The sequence below is a fragment of the Schistocerca americana genome, chromosome X (genome assembly GCF_021461395.2).
Source record: "Schistocerca americana isolate TAMUIC-IGC-003095 chromosome X, iqSchAmer2.1, whole genome shotgun sequence".
NCBI lineage: Eukaryota > Metazoa > Arthropoda > Insecta > Orthoptera > Acrididae > Schistocerca > Schistocerca americana.
The window spans coordinates 686575108-686588348 of record NC_060130.1 but is presented as its reverse complement, the minus strand read 5'-3'; the positions used below and the strand labels follow the sequence as shown (position 1 = coordinate 686588348).

At 44.6% G+C, this 13241-nt stretch overlaps 1 non-coding gene across 1 annotated transcript; it reads left to right on the top strand.

Annotated features, from left to right (window-relative positions):
* The first annotated feature begins 12482 nt into the window (after window positions 1-12482).
* On the top strand, window positions 12483-12557 carry Trnaw-cca. Its single transcript has one exon. It is a non-coding gene; the product is annotated as a tRNA-Trp (tRNA).
* The last annotated feature ends 684 nt before the right edge of the window (window positions 12558-13241 follow it).

Genomic DNA, 13241 nt, shown 5'->3' with positions numbered 1-13241 from the left:
GGCTTAAGTCCCTTACACAGTGATCTCTCGTTTTATTTGGGCGTTCAAAGTGAGGGTACATACATCAGTCGAAACATCGACTGCATTCAAGTAAGATGTCTGAACATTCGATACGCCGGCAGAAGTACAAATTTCACAATATCAACCTTCAACACCTCCCCTCTATGGTTGACAGAAAGCGTCGCCCCCACCGTGTACGTCTGATGGCAGCATGTAACAACACACAGAGATTAACATGGGTGCATGAACACATGCACTGAAGCGTAGAAGCAAAGAAAACCATCTGCTGGATTAATGAATTGCTGTCATACGTGGTAACAAGCCTATGGAAAGTTATCAAAACGTCGAAAGTCATATTAAGTGGTCCCGACTGCCAACACGCTACGTTTCAGGCAGGCCGTGCATATAATTTCGTGTAGGTGATGTTTGCATTGGATGCAATGGAACTCGAAATATTCCTGCCATCGAACCTCTCCGGCGAACGACATCGAAACCGACAGTTCGTTGTTTTTCCTGGCATGAAGACCTTTGCTACTGGATACTGTTGTTTTACTGTCAGAGGCATAAGGTTTCTAGGAAAAGATGATTGTCTGTCTCCTCAAGCATGTTATGTGGCTTGTAACAGCTATCTTCTAGCCAAGGTTAAAGCAAAATTTCTTTCGTCAATAGTTCCTTCAGGAGTACCCCAAATACAGTCTGTGTGAATACGAGTCACGTCCTCCACATATGCCGGCCGGAGTGGCCCAGCGATTCTAGGCGCTACAGCCTCGGGCATGGATGTGTGTGATGTCCTTAGGTTAGTTAGATTTAAGTAGTTCTAAGTTCTACGGGACTGATGACCTCAGCAGTTAAGTCTCAATAGTGCTCAGAGCCATTTGAACCCATTTTCCTCCACTTATGTAATACGTATTTACAAACGTGGTAAGAGTATATTTAAGCTGCAATCGTGTAGTGAACGCACCTTCTGTACCTCGCGCATATGTCGTCAGGCACTGAGTGCGGGAAAGGGGCTCTGCAGGGCAAGGAGCGTCTCTTCTGTTTTCGGTGGCTATGAGGCCAACATATCGTGTAAGTGATAGTAACCGATGAGTTTAACAAATGTGTTGATTGCAAGTACAACTTTTATTTTAATCTATCACGGTAAATATTAAAATGTGAAGGTCTCGATTGTAAACAGTGGTAAGGAACAAGTTGATTGTTTCGGGAAACTGCATAGGAAAATTTCAGTAAAATATCATATATAAGATATTTCAAGGACATCCACTGTAATTTTTTTATTCATGTATTGTTTTCAAATATTTCTATAGTAATGACACTTTTAAACAGTAAATTCTGTGGAAAACTTTGTTCTTAAAAACGCGTCCTTAGAAACTTAACATTTTTTAGTTGCCGACTGATTTACCATTGACTTACCACTGTTTGTTTGCCGAGCGAGTTAACGAAACGTTATTGGGAACCCGCTCAAAATTACAAATCTAAATATCCGAATTACGTATTTTACTTCATGATACTAAATTAGAATTACCACGTCTTGAAATAATTATTAATAACAATCCAAAAGTTATTTATGATAGTAAAGATGTCCATTAATATTTCTGCCTTCATACTTTCATGTAAATTCAAGTAACCTATGTGAAGGGACATTACTTAACATTATATAAATTTGTAGGTTTCCTCGGCCAGTGTCATTTTGAATAAAATAATTTTGGATATTCGGCCGCGTTATTATAAGGCATTAAAACAGATGTTTCGACAGACTTGCTGCGGTCCATACGAGGATTACAGCAAGTTGGTCGAGATGTCAGAAGTTTAGTTGCTTTAGCGTTTTGCAGATGGGTAATGCCTACCGTTAATCCGCCACCTAGCAGGAAATGTTGAGTTTATACGCTGCCACAGAGATTAGCGGTCTCCACACTGCAGTTGTGAGAGGCGTGGACGCCGTAATACGTCGTGAATGTTGTAAGGCCACTTGCGGTTCGTCAGCGTACAAATTCACATTTACTGCCCAAAAGGACCGCTCGGGGTAGCCGCGAGGTCTAGGGCGCGCCTTGTCACGGTCCGTGCGGTTCCCCCCGTCGGAGGTTCGAGTCCTCCCTCGGGCATGGTGGTGTATGTTGTCCGTAGTGTAAGTTAATTTAAGTTAGATTAGGTAGTGTGTAGGCTTAGGGACCGATGACCTCAGCAGTTTGGTCCCATAAGATCTTCCCACAAATTTCCAATTTGCCCAAAGGGTCAGTTAACAGACATCGACGATCTGAAGCGTCGCTGGGTGACTTTTCTGGACCTGGTTCAATAGTCTATACACCATTTATCCCTTAAGATCCACTCTAAAAACCCTCTTTGAACTTTCGCAGTATCGTTTCGTTACACTCTGCACTGTTTTCGCAAATAGCTCTCGATATTATTATCTACTTGAGCGAAACTGATTACGATTTTCTATAATTTTAACAAATATTTTCATAGGCAATAGCAGTTAACTAGCCAAGCTCATCCCATTATTAATAATACGAAAATGATAAGTTATACCGCCAGATTGTTGTTATTGTTCAGTATACAGGACCACATGGCAGTGTGACAGTGGTCAGATGGAATGTGAAATAAAATGAAAGCTGCTACCCTGATTATCATGCTTCTTCATAAAATACGAAATTTCATCAAACGAGCTGCAATGGAGAACGTTAACAATAACTGACCTATTCTGGCAGTCTACCTTGAGAGCTATTTCGCTCGCAAGTTTTCACTGCTCGGCAGAAGCTGAATCAAACATCACTCGTATCACTGTTTGTCGCCAAGCGGTCTAAGGCACTGCAGTCATGGACTGTGCGGCTGGTCCCGGCGGAGGTTCGAGTCCTCCCTCGGGCATGGGTGTGTGTGTTTGTCCTTAGGATAATTTAGGTTAAGTAGTTTGTAAGCTTAGGGACTGATGACCTTAGCAGTTGAGTCCCATAAGATTACACACACATTTTTTTGAACTGTTTGTCGACATGATGAGAGGAAGAATAGAGAATGGGAATAGGGGTAAATCGTGGTAATGATTAAGGAAACCGTCTTCTCCTGTTAACGGACATACAGATGGAAGGTTATTTCGACGATATTGAACTCATTAAAGGCGAAGAACATAGTCCTGCCAAGGCTGAGGAAAGATGATGGACACATAACATAAGGCCTACGGGGCGCTAAGGAACGCGTAAAAACGCAGCTCTATCTGATCCTACAACAAAGAAATAGTGAAATGTAAGACAATAAGGAAGAAGACGAAGAATCTTTTTTAAAAATTACATTACGATAAAGCTATTTGTTCAAGGGGGAGTGAGTGTGCTCATAATCTACTTAGCAACGTGAGAAGTATCTGGATTCATTAGGATTAAATATACTCTCACAGGGTATAAGGGAAGAAATCATTTCTCAGCTGATAAAGTTGCTGAATTAGTACATATTACAAGGGCAAATACCGCAAATATGGGGATAAGTGGAATCGATAATAAAAGGGGAAATTGGTTTCGAATAACCGACGCAGGTAAAATCATCAAGATTTATATGTCGACTGAGCATACTATTCAGGGTTTAAGGGACGCTAACATGAACGATATTGATGGAACACAGGGAAATAACGTAGCTAAACCAAAACCAGAATGAATTCAGACGGAAAAAGTTTACAGAGGATATCATAAGAGCAGCTAATCCGTAGTAAACAATGTTATCTAAGAACATTTAGTATAATAAACCATACTGTGTTAGCATTTCGACAACGTTTGGTGGTTTACTCTTTTCGCACGGTTTGGAGGAAGGAACATTCCAAGGTGTCTATATCAGATTCAAGGATCGCTAAAAGACTGAACAGTGAGACAGTTTATCCCCTTTTACAAGAAGAAATGTTGTTGAACTTTGCCCCGTATCAAACGAAAAACTAGCATATTACTAACTTGTCATACGCACAAATTGAAAATAATGAGAAATTTTAGCCGGCCGCAGTGGTCGTGCGGTTCTAGGCGCACCAGTCTGGAGCCGCGCTGCTGCTACGGTAGCAGGTTCGAATCCTGTCTCGGGCATGGATGTGTGTGATGTCCTTAGGTTAGTTAGGTTTAAGTAGTTCTAAGTCCTAGGGGACTTATGAACACAGCAGTTGAGTCCCATAGTGCTCAGAGCCATTTGAACCATTTTTTTTTTTTAGAAATGTTATTTGTCTTTGCCTCTAGGTGGTAGGTTATCTGGAAAGAACAGGAAATCGCTTGTGCATGTGCAAGAGAATGGGAAAGGAATTTGCCTGTCTGTTATTGAAATAATCATCCAGAAATTAACCATTAATAATCCAAGGAACCCTAGAAGACCTAAATCTGGATATCTGGATGAATATTTAAAACCCACCCGCGCTATTTCGAACGCAGTGTCTTAAAACTGCACCCACAGATGTCGGCTATAGATGAAGAATTTCTGTAGCAATATACGTGTTCTATTATTTTTCTGCATTAAGTTAACGTGCTCCTGGGCAATACCCCTTCCGAGCCAATACTTTGCCGAAATGCTGCATCTTGTGCTAAGATTATCCGATCTCGGCAGGTGGGAGCTCGGTGTTGAACATCGATTCCTCGGCCTGCTGTATACATTTTTTATGGGTCCCGTTCTTCAGACCCTCCAGGTTGCAGGCCGGTGATGCTGGAAGAGCTGCTACAAGAGAGACTGTTCACTCATTCGCAGGTCTGCTTCATTCATTCGCATTACACAATTTCTGATTTACCAGCCGCATCAGTTACATACATGATCTTGTAGTGTTGCTACACTGTTAATGTTGTTGAACATCACGCTGCTGGAAATCGGATATCATAGAGGCGGTAGAAGTACTATTTACATATCGTCGTGGGAATAGAGATTCCAACAAAATAAGAAGTGGTGTGTCTCAAAGATATGTTATCTCTCCCAATAACTTTATTTCGTCGAATAGTCGCTCTCTCTTCCAGCTCTGAGCCTCAGTATTTCAATGAGCGATTGTCGCTCTCACTTGATGCTAATGTCCTTCATACGAATAGATCTTAGTTTGAAGTGTGAAAACTATGTCCGAAGGAATGAAGACCTTACACTCCATTTAAACAGCGTCTTTGAGCTCATGGAGGAGCGTAATGAACCAGTGTGGATGACGTATGCCGCACTGCGTGTAATCGGGCGGCGAGCTTTCAGCTGGAGTGGGCAGCATTAGCTGGTGGCTGGCGCCGTGCGGTCGATGTTATCTAGCAGACCATCGTCACGTCGCTCGTAGCGGTATCTCCTCTGGCGCCAGCTCCGCCCTTTGTCGAGGACGCGATACGCCGGACACGCCGTGGTGCAGGGGGAGGGGGTCACAAGTTTCCGGCTTAATGCCTCATCTCAGAGAAGCGCACTGCGGACAAAAAAATTAAAATTATCGGATAAAAGCCCACGCACCATCTCCTCTGTATCAGTTTGACGTGTTAGATAAACTCACGGGGAACTGGTTCGCTACTACAGCTGCGTTAGAGATTTGGCACTGACAATCGCGTTGTTGATCAACATTAAGCGCAACTGCCATCACCATCACTATCACAAATTGGACGACAGATCTGACGGATAGATTTCAATTGCTTGTTAGGGCGGCTTAGTAATGTAAAAATACGGTTTCATACCTATATACGTTTGAGTGATACTTCTCCGGAGACATTAACTGTATGCAACAGGAGAATTTCGAGTGAAACCAGCATCTACAGTCCTCTTTCATTATTTGGCATGTTTAGTTCTATTTACATTTCGCAAGTTAAATTCGCGCCATAAACACGTGCAAAGCTACATGTGCTAAGACGTAGTGGGACTTCCATGAGTTATAGCTTTTCTAGTACAATGGTATTTGAACTCGTCCTTTGCTTGTTGTGTATAGACGGGTAACAGCCATAGGGCACAGGGAGAAATGGTTCAAATGGCTCTGAGCATTATGCGACTTAACTTCTGAGGTCATCAGTCGCCTAGAACTTAGATCTAAGTAAACCTAACTAACCTAAGGACATCACACACATCCATGCCCGAGGCAGGATTCGAACCTGCGACCGTAGCGGTCGCTCGGTTCCAGACTGTAGCGCCTAGAACCGCACGGCCACTCCGGCCGGCGCACAGGGAGAAAGTCGAGGTCCACCTTGTTGCTCCACACGTTGTTTCAGTAGTCATGAAAGCCATTTCAGTTCCAGAAGACATGCAGCCCTATAGCAGCACAAAGTACGAAAACAAAATAAGTATACAATTGTGCAAATAAGTGAAAACGATAAAGCAAGAGTAGGAAATACACTCTAAGATAAAAAAGGTCACACCACGAAGGAATTATCCGAATGGGATGGAAATCGGTAGATGTGATTCACATGTACAGACAAACGAATGACTACACTTTCAGAAAAATTGGATGATAGAGCTTCACAAATTGAACAGGTCTATATCGCGTCGGTCTACCTCCGGCCTTTAAGCAATCAGTTATTTGACTTGGTATTGATTGAAAGAGTTGTTCGATGTCCTCCTGAGGGAAGTCATGCCAAATTCTGTCCAATTGGCGCTGGTTGATGGGCCCTGGCCATAACGCTCCAAACGTTGTCAATTGGGGAGAGATCCGTCGACTTTCTTGGCCAAGGTAGTGTTTGCCAAGCAGGAACACAAGCAGAAGAAACTTTCGCGTGGTGCGGACGGGCATTATCTTGCTGAAGTGTAAAACCAGGATGACACGCCATGAAGGACAACAAAACGTGACGTAGAATATCGTCGACGTACCGCTGTACTCCACGTCTGCCACGTATGACAACCAAGTGGCCCTGCTACGAAATGGAAATTGGCACCCCAGGCGCCGGCCGATGTGGCCGAGCGGTTCTAGGCGCTTCAGTCTGGAACCGCGCGACCTTAGGTTAGTTAGGTTTAAGTAGTTCTAAGGGACCGATGACCTCAAATGTTAAGTCCCATAGTACTTAGAGCCATTTGAACCATCTGAGCACCCCAGGCAGTCACTCCTGGCTGACGGGCCATATGGCGGGTGACAGTCGAGCTGGTATCCCATCGCTGTCTGGGGTGTCTCCAGAAACATCTTCGCTGCTCATGAGGGATCAGTTCGAAGTGGAACTTATCACTGAAGACAATTCTACTCCAGTCAGTGAGATTCCAGGCCGAAGGTATGTCTGGAGACGTCCCGCACAGCGGTAGGATAGCAACCTGAATATCGCTCGCCATCCGGCCCGACAACGAGGAATGATGGTGTGGGTGCCACTGCATTTTATAGCAGGGCCCCTTTGGCTGTCAACCGCTGCACCCCTACAGCACAGAGGAGCTTCGACGCTATTCTACGCCCCGTTTTGTTATTCTTCATATCAAGCCATCCTGGCTTACATTTCAGCAAGATAATTTCCGCCCCCACAAGGCGATAATTTCTGCTGCTTGCCTTAATGCTTGCAAAACCCTACCTTGGTCAGCAAGGTCGCCGATATCTCCCCAATGGAGTACGTTTAGAGCATTACGGGTAGGGCCCACCAACCAGCACGGAATTTTGCGGACCTAGCGTGTCAGTTGGACATAATTTGGCACGCTACCCCTCAGGAGGATATCCAAAAACAGTGTCAATCACTGTCAAGCCGAATAACTGCTTGCATGATGTCCATAGAAAGACCAACGCGTTATATACTTGCTCAAATTGTGAAGCTCTTTCTCTTGAATAAATCATTCAGTTTTCCTGAAAGTCTAGTCACTAGTTTGTCTGTACATGTACATCACGCCTACCAATCTACCTATTTTAGGCCCGTTCGGATAATTCCTTCATGGTGCGACCTTTGTTTCTGTCTTAGAGTGTATAATGATTTGTGCTCTTTGGCCTGGACAGTGTCTTTAAGGTTCCAAGAAAACTATCCTAAATCAGGAGTCGCTCATGTAGCCATGGCAAATGGAATAGTACTGCTTACCAAGTGGCCTAGAAGTCCAAGATCTTATATTAGACGTGGGCGTAACAGTCCACTGCAGGATTTAGAAGATGCACATTATCAGTACATGTGATCGCGACCAATTTGTGACTATCCGACACATGGACTCATATGTCAGTGTTCGTGCAAGTACTTGAATTTTCACTTGCAACCATCACTGCTGTACTGTGAGTACCTATTCTAAGTCGCTAGTTGTGACGCGAAAACGTTAAGATAAACAGTGTCGCCGCTGAATTTCTCAGTTTGCGTGAGGACGGAGCAAATCACTGCTGGAAAACAAAGACTTGTGACCAATAATACCACAGAAAACACCTAATAGTTATGGGTCTCTGCCGGACCAGTACAACAACTTAGCAGTATCCTGTGGTTAAGAATGTAGAGAGATGGTTTGCACCTATGCTACTCTTCCTACGGGAAAGGTCATTGTTACGCCAAACTCAAGGTGAAGTGAAAAAAAGTAGAAGAATCTGTCTTCGAGACATAAAGATTAGTTCGAACGGGGCAGAATGTCAGCCTATGAACAATGAGTTTGTCATACTGTGCAGTTCGACTCGTATCGTGCATTCTACCATGGCATGATGACCATGTGGACCAGTGGATAGCTGAGGCTCGTATGCAGCGACGGAAGTTTAATGAACCACGAAGCACTGGACGACTGGCCCTTCCCGACGTGACCGGAACAATGCAAACAGCATTATCAACCCTGCTGGTCCCACTTCAGTGAACTGTAACGGGTGTCCGTCTGCATCGCAGGTTCGGCACAGTCTGTTTCACGTTAAACTGACGGCAAAAACACGCTGGACTGATGGCATGCATGTCTTCGTTTCCGCTTCTCAGAAAGCAGAAGCCCCTGAGACTGGAATTATCACTTGAACTTTGTTCGTATGTTGAGTGGACAAATGTAGTTTATTCAAACGAGTTCTGCATCAACATATTTTATGTTTGAGACTACAGTCGATCAGCTGATATTGTTGACTGAACAGTGGAGAAATGTTTGTGGCGCCAATCGATACGACACACCATCTCGATTCTCATTTGTTTATCGCAATAATTTTTAAAAGTCGAGCTGTGTCTCTCTTTCAGATTACTCGAAACGACTTATTTCAGAAAGACTATGCTTTGGCACTTTTGACCATGAATTTTCAACTATTCTGGTACTGCTCTTTTATTGCCCTGCTCCTTCGCCTGATCAGCCCCCCATCAAATACGTGTGGAATATGATTGATTGGCAACTTGTTTAGAACTGTCCTCCACCATACAAAGCCGATGTTTTATGGGCTTCCAAAAAACTATAAACTCACCTTGTGGTGCTGCAGTTCTTTTTATTTCGATAATGCCTAAGAAAATTGGATGAGGAATTCTCATCCAAATCATATTCGGCAGGAACGCATTCATACTCTCAATGTTGACATACCATAAGATTTAGAGGCTCTGGATACACCACGTGGTTGGTTTACACGATACTGTAGAATGTATGTCGGAGAACATGTGCAATTCTTTAATGCCCGCCATGTGCTGTTGTCATGTTCCTCGTATGTTTCACATATACTATTGATGCAGTTTTCACAAACGTCTGTATGTAAAATACACTCCTGGAAATGGAAAAAAGAACACATTGACACCGGTGTGTCAGACCCACCATACTTGCTCCGGACACTGCGAGAGGGCTGTACAAGCAATGATCACACGCACGGCACAGCGGACACACCACGAACCGCGGTGTTGGCCGTCGAATGGCGCTAGCTGCGCAGCATTTGTGCACCGCCGCCGTCAGAGTCAGCCAGTTTGCCGTGGCATACGGAGCTCCATCGCAGTCTTTAACACTGGTAGCATGCCGCGACAGCGTGGACGTGAACCGTATGTGCAGTTGACGGACTTTGAGCGAGGGCATATAGTGGGCATGCGGGAGGCCGGGTGGACGTACCGCCGAATTGCTCAACACGTGGGGCGTGAGGTCTCCACAGTACATCGATGTTGTCACCAGTGGTCGGCGGAAGGTGCACGTGCCCGTCGACCTGGGACCGGACCGCAGCGACCGCACGGATGCACGCCAAGACCGTAGGATCCTACGCAGTGCCGTAGGGGACCGCACCGCCACTTCCCAGCAAATTAGGGACACTGTTGCTCCTGGGGTATCGGCGAGGACCATTCGCAACCGTCTCCATGAAGCTGGGCTACGGTCCCGCACACCGTTAGGCCGTCTTCCGCTCACGCCCCAACATCGTGCAGCCCGCCTCCAGTGGTGTCGCGACAGGCGTGAATGGAGGGACGAATGGAGATGTGTCGTCTTCAGCGATGAGAGTCGCTTCTGCCTTGGTGCCAATGATGGTCGTATGCGTGTTTGGCGCCGTGCAGGTGAGCGCCACAATCAGGACTGCATACGACCGAGGCACACAGGGCCAACACCCGGCATCATGGTGTGGGGAGCGATATCCTACACTGGCCGTACACCACTGGTGATCGTCGAGGGGACACTGAATAGTGCACGGTACATCCAAACCGTCATCGAACCCATCGTTCTACCATTCCTAGACCGGCAAGGGAACTTGCTGTTCCAACAGGACAATGCACGTCCGCATGTATCCCGTGTCACCCAACGTGCTCTAGAAGGTGTAAGTCAACTACCTTGGCCAGCAAGATCTCCGGATCTGTCCCCCATTGAGCATGTTTGGGACTGGATGAAGCGTCGTCTCACGCGGTCTGCACGTCCAGCACGAACGCTGGTCCAACTGAGGCGCCAGGTGGAAATGGCATGGCAAGCCGTTCCACAGGACTACATCCAGCATCTCTACGATCGTCTCCATGGGAGAATAGCAGCCTGCATTGCTGCAAAAGGTGGATATACACTGTACTAGTGCCGACATTGTGCATGCTCTGTTGCCTGTGTCTATGTGCCTGTGGTTCTGTCAGTGTGATCATGTGATGTATCTGACCCCAGGAATGTGTCAATAAAGTTTCCCCTTCTTGGGACAATGAATTCACGGTGTTCTTATTTCAATTTCCAGGAGTGTATTTTTACTTGTAATGAGAGGCACCTGATAAGAAAATAATGTTGAGCACATGGTTTGACAATGCAGTGAACATTCTAACACAGTGAAGCTTTCACAGAGCTGTGAAAATTCGGCTATAAGAGTGAGGTAGACTCTAGGTAATCGGTTCGCAGTTGGCATCTGGTCGATCCGAAACATACAGGAGGATGACTACAGCGATCGACGCAGCTAGTTTTTGTCCTGTTTCACTCGGGTGTGGAGAGAAGGTACAAAAACAACAACTTACTAAAAAAATTTACTTTGTCAATTACTACCGTAGTCTTACATTTTTGTATTAATTAGCACGAAATAAATATATATCACAGCTAATGTGTGTTGTAACGCTGAAGGACATTTTCTCCCTCCTGTCTGCATCGTAAAGGGAATGAATAAAAAGTTTGAATGGTAAGATAAGGTGCCTTCTGTATCCGACATAGTGATGCCGAAAAAGTCGTCACATATAACTGTAGACATTTGTTCTCAGTGGCTAGAAAATCATTTTGTTCCTCGTAAGTTACAGGGAAAATGTCTTTTGATACTGTATGGACATACAAGTCATACAACTACTGATAAACTTCTTGGTTATTCGGCAACAAAAAATTATTTCATCTTACTGTGTTTGCCTAGCCAGACCACTCCCTTTTTCAGTCGTTTGATCAGTATTTTTTAAAACCACTGAAGCATTTTTCGTATCAAGCATACCAACAGTGGACCGACATTCATTCTTTGCTTGGGGCCTGTCAAGTTTCGTACTGTATAGTATATCTACAGATCGTTGTTAACATTTCTCTTCCGTTATTTGTACCATATGGATAACTCGAACAAATATACATTCCTTTACTTTATACATAATATCAATTTTTAACATCGACTGGAAATAGTTTGTCGATTCTAATCATGTCTTATTTGCATGTTCTGGATTATTTAGAAATTGTCATAACTACACATCTCCTTTTTTTTTCAAAAAGAAAGAAGTACTGAAACATTATCATTTGAAACTTCCTGGCAGATTAAAACTGTGTGCCCGACCGAGACTCGAACTCGGGACCTTTGCTTTTCGCGGGCAAGTGCTCTAAGCCATGTCTCCGCAATATCCTTTCTTTCAGGAGTGCTAGTTCTGCTGGTTCGCAGAAGAGCTTCTGTAAGGTTTGGAAGGTAGGAGACGAGGTACTGCCAGAAGTAAAGCTGTGAGTACCGGGCGTGAGTCGTGCTTCGGTAGCTCAGTTGGTAGAGCACTTGCCCGCGAAAAGGCAAAGGTCCAGAGTTCGAGTCTCGGTCGGGCACACAGTTTTAATCTGCCAGGAAGTTTCATATCAGCGCACACTCCGCTGCAGAGTGAAAATCTCACTCTGGAAACATCTCCTAGGCTGTGGCTAAGCCATGTCTCCGCAATATCCTTTCTTTCAGGAGTGCTAGTTCTGCTAGGTTCGCAGGAGAGCTTCTGTAAAGTTTGGAAGGTAGGAGACGAGGTACTGGCAGAAGTAAAGCTGTGAGTACCGGGCGTGAGTCGTGCTTCGGTAGCTCAGTTGGTAGAGCACTTGCCCGCCAAAGGCAAAGGTCCCGAGTTCGAATCTCGGTCGGGCATACAGTTTTAATCTGCCAGGAAGTTTCATATCAGCGCACACTCCGCTGCAGAGTGAAAATCTGATTCTGGATTATCATTTGAGTTTTCATATCTTGTGTCAGTTGTCACAAAGATTTGCAAAAGTATGGACTTTCATATTAAAGAAAGGTTATGTTACAGATATTGTATTCCATTAGCCAGTTTAAGCATCGTCACCTAACTACAAATTACTTACACTTAATGCTGTACGACGTTATGTTGCATTGTTGCCAGAGGACAACTCATTATGTTCATGTAACTAACTCCAGATAACAATTTTTTAGTATTCTTACTTGGGAGCGGGTGTAGTATAGATTTTCTAGGGTGCAGTAAGGCCCATAAGAATCTATATATATAGAGTGTTTCATCACAGCGGTCACAAACTTTCAGGAGGATTAGGGTGCACCTAAAAGATGGAAAATCACATAGCAGTGCATGGTCGGAAACGCTTTCTTGGCGCGATAGTGCCGACACAAAACACTAGAAAGGAAGGACACGACCAGGGTGAGAAAATATGTTTATTACGCTTAGCACATCAGAAACCAAGAAATAAGAACAAAACAGACAACGATCATTATCAAATAAGGTGTTCGGAATTATGACGCTGGACCGTGATATAGGCCTCATATCTATGGCACGTCACCTGCACACCTTCATTTTTAATGT